The following is a 9,792-nucleotide window of genomic DNA, read 5'->3' as shown; positions in this document are numbered from 1 at the left end:
ATCAAAGGGGCCGTCCATAAATGACGTCACGCGATTTTGGAAGATTTTTGACCCACCCCCCCGCCCCCGCCTCGTCACACGGCGTCACAAAAAGTCAGACCCCCCCCCCCTCAAATATGACGTCACAAAGCTGTGCCCCCCCTATCCCCCAAAACCATATTTCCATTGTGAAAATAAAACATGCTTCAAATCGCTTTAAACTATTGTCATTGTAGTGCGTGTTTAATCTGGCGCTGCACTCTGATGTTGTAGGAGTGCTGTTATAACAATTAGTGTTGTTATAACAATTCTATATTTATTTAAAGTTGCGCATTTTGTTGTGACGTCACATTTCTCAAACCCCCCCCCCACCCCCCTCGTCACACATCGTCACAAATGTCTGCCCCCCCCCCCCCCCAGGTGCGTGACGTCATTTCCGGACGGCCCCAAAGGGGTGCAAGGCTCCAGTAAAGGTTAAGAACCACCGGTTTAGAGTATTTGGCTGCTATAAATGTCCGTGTGATGAGCCCACTTCGTTGAGCGATCATTCGTGAGAGCCAGGTCGCTTCTGAAGAAAGAGATACGGAACTGTTCAATGGGCCTGAGCTGGTAAACTAAAATAAAAAGTTTGATTTCGATTGAAAGCTTTCGTGACTGCAGGGATTCATCTTCTTGGTTCTTTCGGTAAAGTCACGTAGAAGGGAAATAGTAAAAAAATAAAAATAAAACATAATAAAATAATTCTCACGACGTTTCGGCCACAACGCAAGCAGCCGTCCTCAGGTGAAGACCAGGTCTGTCGGGGAGACAGAGTCTGAATGACCTGTTCTTCACCTGAGGACGGCTGCTTGCGTTGTGGCCGAAACGTCGTGAGAATTATTTTATCATGTTTTATTTTTTTTATTATTTCCCTTCTACGTTACTTTACCGAAAGAACCAATAAGATAAAAAGTTTGAGTTTAGATTCTAGATTTGAAGCGTTCGTGACTGCAAGGATTCATACTCTTAGGTTTTTTTCGGTAAAGTCACGTAGGTAAAAAATACAATTAAAATCAATAAAAGTAATACAGTAATATAAATACAATAAAATAATAAATCACGACGTTTCGGAGGCAACACAAGCCTCCGTCATCAGGTGGGACCGTCACAGCCAGATTTACTGTATCAAGAGTGCCCCATGCAAGCACGGCCTTCCACTCACGGCCTTCAACCCGGACATCCTCGTAGAAGGACGCAGCCCCCCCCCCCCCCCATTGCTTGACCTCCCCCCACCCCGCCCCGCCCCCTCTCGACTATCGGCAGTGCTGGAGGGGGTCAATCACGCGCACACCCAACACAGTAACACCCCCACCCCCACTCCAAGCTCCATCTCACAACATCGCTCTCACCCCCTGGTGAGCAGCTGACCGTCACGAGCCGGTCAGCCCCCCCCCCTCTCTCCCGCCCCTTCATAATCCCCTGTCCCCCCCTCCCCTTCCTCGCCTCCCTACCGCTCCCCAGAGGTCGCAAACGGGTTTTGATTCATCTTCTTGGTTCTTTCGGTAAAGTCACGGAGAAGGGAAGTAATACAATAATAAAAATAGAACATAATAAAATAATTCTCGCGACGTTTCGGCCACAACGCAAGCAGCCGTCCTCAGGTGAAGACCAGGTCTGTCGGGGAGACAGCGTCTGAATGAAACACCACCACGCTTGGAGCGTATATTTAAGCTGGGTTGGAAGGGGGGGAAGGGCGCCTTGACACCAGGGTCGCAAACGGATACCCGTACCCGGCCGTACCCGTACCCTACCCGTACCGGGCCGGGTACGGGTACGGTACGGGTATCGGGTATCCGATTGCGACCTCAGGGATGAAGCCATGTTGCAGGCGCGGGTGGGTTGATTCTAGGAACTTGAATTGTGAGAAGAGACAAGACGTTGGGAAATGAGTGACAAACGGTTACTCACCAGTGACTCACGGCCTACCCGTCTACCCGTACCCGGCCACACTCAGACTATTGTCCTATCATCTCATAGCGTCCCTGGCACCTAATAATATGTTACACAGTGGCAGTGGGGGTCGCAAAAAACCCCAATTATCCTATCGAAATTAGGGATTTCGATCGGATCATTGGGGGGGGGGGTGGCGCGTGCTACCCCCCACTGGCTCTGCCAGTGTTCTTGTTAATTGCCCTTGTGCATCACGACCCAACGCTGCAGCGGCATCAAAAGCAATCGCCTGAGAACGTTTTGAACCTAAAAAAACGGTTTCTGCTCCACTGTCACGTGACGTAAAGATTTCTATCCAAGTTTGAATCAACAATCCGAAAGTGACGTCACGTAATACAAAGACAAAGTTCCCCCGTGTAGCCTCTGACACGCTGTTGGGGCAAGTGCTGTTAGGCGAGCAGCACGCATGCCCGGCCGCCTTTGCCTCCCCCAGTGCTACTGTTTGCACATCGCACCAGGTACCGATTCAAGGTGGAGTCGACCGGCGGAGGAGACCCAGGGCCGGTTCCAATATTCGCCCTCGTAATTGATTGTGATCGGGAATCGAACTCGGGTCGCTCAAAACACTGCACTGCCGCTCCCTCTGCAAAGACAAAGATTCCCCGTACGGACTTAACAAATTGTAGGGGCAAGTGCTGTTAGGAAGCACATATGAAGGCCGGCACGGCACACGATTGGGGTGGGTAGACCGAACCACGCTCAGCCGCCTTTATCTGCTTCCTGGCGATGCATCTATGTAAAACTTCATTGGAACCTCCTTTGCCAGTAGCAAAATATGATAATAGTTTTTACCCTTTTATCTGGCAACAAAACTGACACCTTTTTAAATCTTTTATATTAAGTTCGCTTGCTTGCTTGCTTGCTTGCGTGCTTGCGTGCTTGCTTGCTTGCTTACGACCGTGCAAATCTGTCGGTCGTTTTTTAACCCACTTCCCGTGATCCAATCGAGCTGATATTTTGCACACAGACTCGTTGTGCGTGACAATTAATTTTGGTGAAATTTTTTTTCCAAAATTTTACACTGTTTAGGGAAAAAAATTTAAATATTGATTTACCAATTGCTTAATGGTGGCAGACAATCATCTGACCCATAGGTGGCAGCCATCTCAAGCCAGAGGACAAAAGGACTCTAGCCGCCACGCATATAAAGGATTTATAGTGAAAAACTTTGTTTTTACGGGTTAATTTTTTACAAGCTGTCTCGGGTGTGGGCAATCAATTTCAAGGATAGTGCATATATTGTTCATAATCAACGATTTTTGGGTTTAGATCGCGTTATTTATAAATGTGTCGTAACCCTCCACCACCCGACACGGCCAATCAGTAAAAAAGTGTCACGTTGACAAAAGACAAATAGTTCACTGCTTTAGCCCACCGGTGTGTTGAAGCGTGAAACCACAACATTTACAGTTTGAGTAGCACGACGTTTCGCTGGTAATTGCATCCAGCATCATCGGGCAATTCGCGAGAATTGCCCATTCTGGCGAATTGCCCGATGATGCTGGATGCAATTACCAGCGAAACGTCGTACAACTCAAACTGTAAATGTTGTGGTTTCACGCTTCAACACACCGGTGGGCTAAAGCAGTGAACTATTTGTCTTTTGTCAACGTGACACTTTTTTACTGATTGGCCGTGTCGGGTGGTGGAGGGTTACGACACATTTATAAATAACGCGATCTAAACCCAAAAATCGTTGATTATGAACAATATTGGTCGCGAAAGCCTACGTGTTAAAGTGCATATATTATCAGAGTTGTGTTTTTTGCTTGCATTCCGACCGCAGGTATTGTGGTCAATGTAAACATGAAACCTTGTTAAAAAGGTGCCAGTTTTGTTGCCAGATAAAAGGGTAAAAAAACAATTATCATATGTTAAACTTCTTCCGCACCGTACTTTGCCAACCGTCGTAATCGGAGGTGCGGGGGATGTTTTACACACCGCACCAGTTACTCACTTTGATGCTGAGTCGACCTAGGGGAGGCCCAGTACCGGTTCAAATAATGGTCACTTGTGTTGGCCCTGAGTAGAAATCGAATTCGTATCGCCACATAGACACAGTGTCTCTTAGGGCTGTTGCTGTTGTTGCTGTTGTTTTGTTAACACAGTTGCTCAGCACAGGCCCCCAGGGCCCAACGTTGGGCCAACGTTGGTCCCCAACGTTCCGCGTCGACTGGGTAACAGCCACGCGAGGCAATGCGTTACCCCACCACGTGACCTCTCGCGTTACCGCCACGTGACCTCTCGCGCTACCAACCACGAGACTTCTCGCGTTACCACCACGTGACCTCTCGCGTTACCGCCACGTGACCTCTCGCCTTACCCACCAAGTTACCTCTCGCGTTACCCCACCACGTGACCTCTCGCGTTACCAACCACGTGACCTCTCGCGTTACCAACCACGTGACCTCTCGCGTTACCAACCACGTGACCTCTCGCGTTACCAACCACGTGACCTCTCGCGTTACCAACCACGTGCCCTCTCGCCTTACCCACCAAGTTACCTCTCGCGCTACCAACCACGTGCCCTCTCGCGCTACCACCACGTGACCTCTCGCCTTACCCACCAAGTTACCTCTCGCGTTACCCCACCACGTGACCTCTCGCGTTACCAACCACGTGACCTCTCGCGCTACTACCACGTGACCTCTCGCGTTACCACCACGTGACCTCTCGCGTTACCAACCACGTGACCTCTCGCGCTACTACCACGTGACCTCTCGCGTTACCCCACCACGTGACCTCTCGCGCTACCGCCACGTGACCTCTCGCGTTACCACCACGTGACCTCTCGCGTTACCACCACGTGACCTCTCGCGTTACCACCACGTGACCTCTCGCGCTACCGCCACGTGACCTCTCGCGTTACCACCACGTGACCTCTCGCGTTACCAACCACGTGACCTCTCGCGCTACCGCCACGTGACCTCTCGCGTTACCACCACGTGACCTCTCGCGTTACCAACCACGTGACCTCTCGCGTTACCAACCACGTGCCCTCTCGCGTTACCACCACGTGACCTCTCGCGTTACCAACCACGTGGCCTCTCGCGTTACCACCACGTGACCTCTCAAGTTACCAACCACGTGCCCTCTCGCGTTACCAACCACGTGACCTCTCGCGTTACCAACCACGTGACCTCTCGCGCAAGCCGTGGGGATTCACTCTGCGAGCTCTGGCGTCCTCGATCCCACCTGGATAATTTTCATAATTAATAATTATAAACGCAACTCATCGTCATTAATTGGCCGAACATCTTCAAATAAAAAAAAACAACTGTGTCGGCAGCAGGACCCTCCTAAAAAGAAACACATGCCGTTCGACTCAGCGTGGCTGTAATCCTGGATGAATCAATTTAAAACACGTAATCAATTGTTGCAAAGCCACAGTTAATTGCCATTAATTGCATTGTTATTACTACGCCGCCTTGGAACACAACGGGCGCCGCGCGTGTTCCCGTCAGTTTGCAATGTTCCACTGCGCGTGCAACTCGGCCTGGACACGCGGGGAACTACCGCGGGCAACGTGGGAGGAGAGACAACGACCCCCCCACCCCCCCGCGTGTAGCTCTACGTCCTGTTGAGGGGCAAGTGCTGTTTTGCGAGCGCCTTTGAAGGCCGGCACGGCACACGAAAGGGTTGCGTTGACAGCAGTGGCGATGTTTGCACACAGAAGCAGGTAGTTTATTTGAGGCTGAGTCGACCTAGGGGGATGCCCATAACCGGTTCAGTTGATCGTCGCTGGTGTTGGCCGCGAGCGGGAATCGAACTCGGGTCGCCGTCTTCGTAGCGCGGCTCAATAACTGCTGCCGGATGAGGGAAAGACAAAGACCCCCCGTATAGCCTTAACAGGCTGTAGGGGCAAGTGCTTTTAGCGAGCACCTCTGAAGGCCGGCACGGCACACGAGAGGGTGGGTGGCCAGCACCACGCCCGACCGCCTTTGTCTCCCCAGTGGCGACGTTTACACACCGCACCAGGTACTCATTTGAGGCCGAGTCGACCTAGAGGAAGCCCATGACCGGTTCAGATAATCGCCACTGGTGTTGGCCGTGAGCGGGAATCGAACCCGGGTCGCCGGCTTCGTAGCGCGGCTCAATAACTGCTGCCGGATGAGGGAAAGACAAAGACCCCCCGTATAGCCTTAACAGGCTGTAGGGGCAAGTGCTTTTAGCGAGCACCTCTGAAGGCCGGCACGGCACACGAGAGGGTGGGTGGCCAGCACCACGCCCGACCGCCTTTGTCTCCCCAGTGGCGATGTTTACACACCGGACCAGGTACTCATTTGAGGCCGAGTCGACCTAGAGGAAGCCCATGACCGGTTCAGATAATCGCCACTGGTGTTGGCCGTGAGCGGGAATCGAACCCGGGTCGCTGGGTTCATAGCGCAGCGCGCTAACCGCGACACCACCGCTCCCCCAACACGCACGCACGCGCGGTGCCCGCAGTGGAAACACGGAGTGGATCAAACGGATTGGACTGCGGGAATACGCCTGGAGCATGCGGCGCGATCCAGATCCAGCAAAAATTTGGCCGAGCCCGGTTTTACAAGCAGCCGGCTCGCTTGTGATTTGTATTACATGAGACGGATATGAATCTACGCCGAGCAACCAAGGTCATCTGAGCGCGTTGTATATTTTTCGAAATACAATCATCATAATCATTATAATCAGCCACGGCCAACATCTCTTTGCTTGCTGAAGGCCGTCTCAATCTCGCACGACCCTTGCTCGTCATCATCAGCCGTCTCCCACGTTCCGTTCCTTGGCCTCCACTCCGATGGCTCTTCAAGGGATTGCTTCGTGACGTCGTTTATAAAGGAGCCGCCGTCTCGCGTGCGTCACACAGAGCATTGCGGCTCTTGAAATATTGATTGACTAGGTTGTTGGGGGGGGGGGGGGCGCCTGCGTTGCTCCCCCCCCCCCAACAACCTCGTATTCATCATAGAAAGATAAAGTTGTGCGCTTGCGACTTGTTGATTAGTTTAACACGTAGGCTGTGGCGACCAATAGTATTCATAATCAACGTGAAACCACGAAAAAAATTAGTAAATGTTGTGGTCTCACGCTTCAACACACCGGTGGGTTAAAGCAGTGAACTATTTGTCTTTTTCTTCTTCTTGGTTCTTTCGGTAAAGTCACGTAGAATGGAAATAATAAAATAATAAAAATAAAACATAATAAAATAACAGGTCTGTCGAGAAGACAGTCATTCAGACTCTGTCTTCTCGACAGACCTGTTCTTCGCCTGAGGACGGCTGCTTGCGTTGTGGCCGAAACGTCGTGAGAATGATTTTATTATGTTTAATTTTTATTATTTTATTATTTCCCTTCTACGTGACTTTACCGAAAGAACCAAGAAGATTAATCCCTGCAGTCACGAAAGCTTTAAATCGAAATATGTGTATTTTGTCAACGTGACACTTTTTTACTGATTGGCCGTGTCGGGTGGTGGAGGGTTACGACACATTTATAAATAACGCGATCTAAACCCAAAAACGTTGATTATGGACTTGTTGATTGTGATAGTGTATGCGGGAAGAATGGGAAATTGTCGTCATCGTCGTCATTGCAAAACAAATGGCAAAGTCGTGTCGGTGAAGGGCAAGTCGATTCTGGGAATCAACACCGAATCGCCTCGTTTCATCATCTTTACCTTTAACCATCATAATCAGCAGCAGCAGCAGCGGGCATTGTCTAGCCACTGCTGGATGAAGACCTCCTCCCCACGCCGTCAACTTCACTCGCTCCTGCCTTGAAAAATCTCTCCGTCCACAGATGGCCAGGAGTGGTGGCTCATCAGATTGCTCCACTATCAATGCATGTTCCGATTCTGATCGTTTCGACGCGCTCTATCCTTTTTTCTTTCTACGATCAGTGGAAACAAGTTGATGCTCGGTGTAGTCGGCACTTTGCTTCGTTCATCATTTCGTAATTTTTTTTTTTAAACTTTGCTTTATGTAAACCCCCACCTCTCGCTCACTCTCTCGCTCGCTCTCTCTCGTTCTGCACGCATCCCTTCTAGTTCTCTCTCTCTCTCAAGCGTTCATCATATTCATCACAGAGAGATAGAGAAAGTTGTTTGTATATAAATATAATTTAGCATCTGGAGGACTTCATTGAAAACGTCATTTCGTGTGAATTTTCTCTCGTCGTTAAGGAGATGTCCTTGCTGGGGGTTCGGTTCGATGCGGACTGTCACCTGTTTGGGATTGCGGGATCGAGATAAGGCGACACAGAGCTGCTGGCCGTGCGAGAAGACGGCCGTCTGCCGATCGATCCCAACGTAATCTGTCCCTGCACCTCCGTCGTCCATGCAGGGGCGCATAGGTTTGCAGCGCCCCCTGCATGACAACGACGAGAAATGCAGCGTTCATATTAATTCTAGATTTGAAGCTTTCGTGACTGCAAGGATTCATACTCTTGGTTTTTTCGGTAAAGTCACGTAGGTAAAAAATAAAATTAATAGAAACAAAATAAAATAATAAATCACGACGTTTCGGAGGCAACACAAGTGTCCGTCATCAGGTGGGACCGTCACAGCCAGATTTACCGTATCTATTTACTGTATCTAGCCGTGACGGTCCCACCTGATGACGAAGACTTGTGTTGCCTCCGAAACGTCGTGATTTATTATTTTATTTTGTTTCTATTAATTTTATATTTTACCTACGTGACTTTACCGGAAAAAAACCTAAGAGTTCATCATATTCATCACAGAAAAAGTTGGGCGTTTGTATGCATTTTTTTTACCGAATTCGATTTTCTTTTTTACAAAGGCACTTTCTGTTATACTGTTAGGTTTTTTCGGTAAAGTCACGTAGGTAAAAAAATTAAATTGAAATTAATAGAAGTTATAATACAAATAAAATAATTTATCTTATTACTTCTATTAATTAAAAAAAAACGTACCTACGTGACTTTACCGAAAAAAACCTAAGAGTATGAATCCTTGCAGTCACGAAAGCTTCAAATCTAGAACTTCCTGTTATGTTGCTTGCCGAGCCCCGTACTAAGAGTTAGTACGATGTTGTTAACCTGCCCTGGGTGAGCTCCCTAACCCACGTGCTCCTCGTTCTGTCTCTCCGTGTAGCAGAGGTCGCAACCGGGTACCCGATACCCGTACCCTACCCGATACCTGGCTACCCGTACCTGGCTGGGTACGGGTACGAGTACCCGTTTGCGACCCTGGTGCGGCCGGGTACGGGTACGGGTAGGCCGTGAGTCACTGATGAGTAACCGTTTGTCACTCATTTCGGGTAGGGTACGGGTAGGGAACGGGAACCCGTACCCGGCGGGGTACGGGTACCCATTTGCGACCCTGGTGCGGCCGGGTACGGGTACGGGTAAGGAATCAAAACCCGTTTGCGACCTCTGCCGTGTAGTTGTCAGCGCGTGCGCCCCTCCGTTCACTTTTCACGTTTGGCTCCACGCTGTTTGCTATTCGCGTTCTCGTCATCTTCTGCACCGCGTGGCACAGCAGGTTGAACGCACCGATCGAAAACTCTCTTCCTAGACGTCGCATGGCCCTTCAATAGTTGTGCCCTGCATCATGAGGCCTACTTTGCCGGTACCAAAATATACTCATATGTTTGTTTTTTCCCCTAGGCCTCATGATGTAGATGCTTACCCCGAGCTCTCATTACTCTGATAGTGCGTTATCTTTGAACTGTGCGCCTGTTGGCGTCATCTGGTCGAACATCGTATGAGACTAGGCTCTAAGAAAAGCTTGTTTGCATTTGACTGCAAGTATTGTGGTTAATGTAAACATGATTCATTGCAAAATGTGTCAGTTTTGTTGCCAGAAATAAGGGGAAACCCCCATTA

This window comes from Lampetra planeri, chromosome 47 (genome assembly GCF_965212315.1).
Source record: "Lampetra planeri chromosome 47, kcLamPlan1.2.h2, whole genome shotgun sequence".
NCBI lineage: Eukaryota > Metazoa > Chordata > Hyperoartia > Petromyzontiformes > Petromyzontidae > Lampetra > Lampetra planeri.
This window is presented reverse-complemented; position numbering follows the sequence as displayed.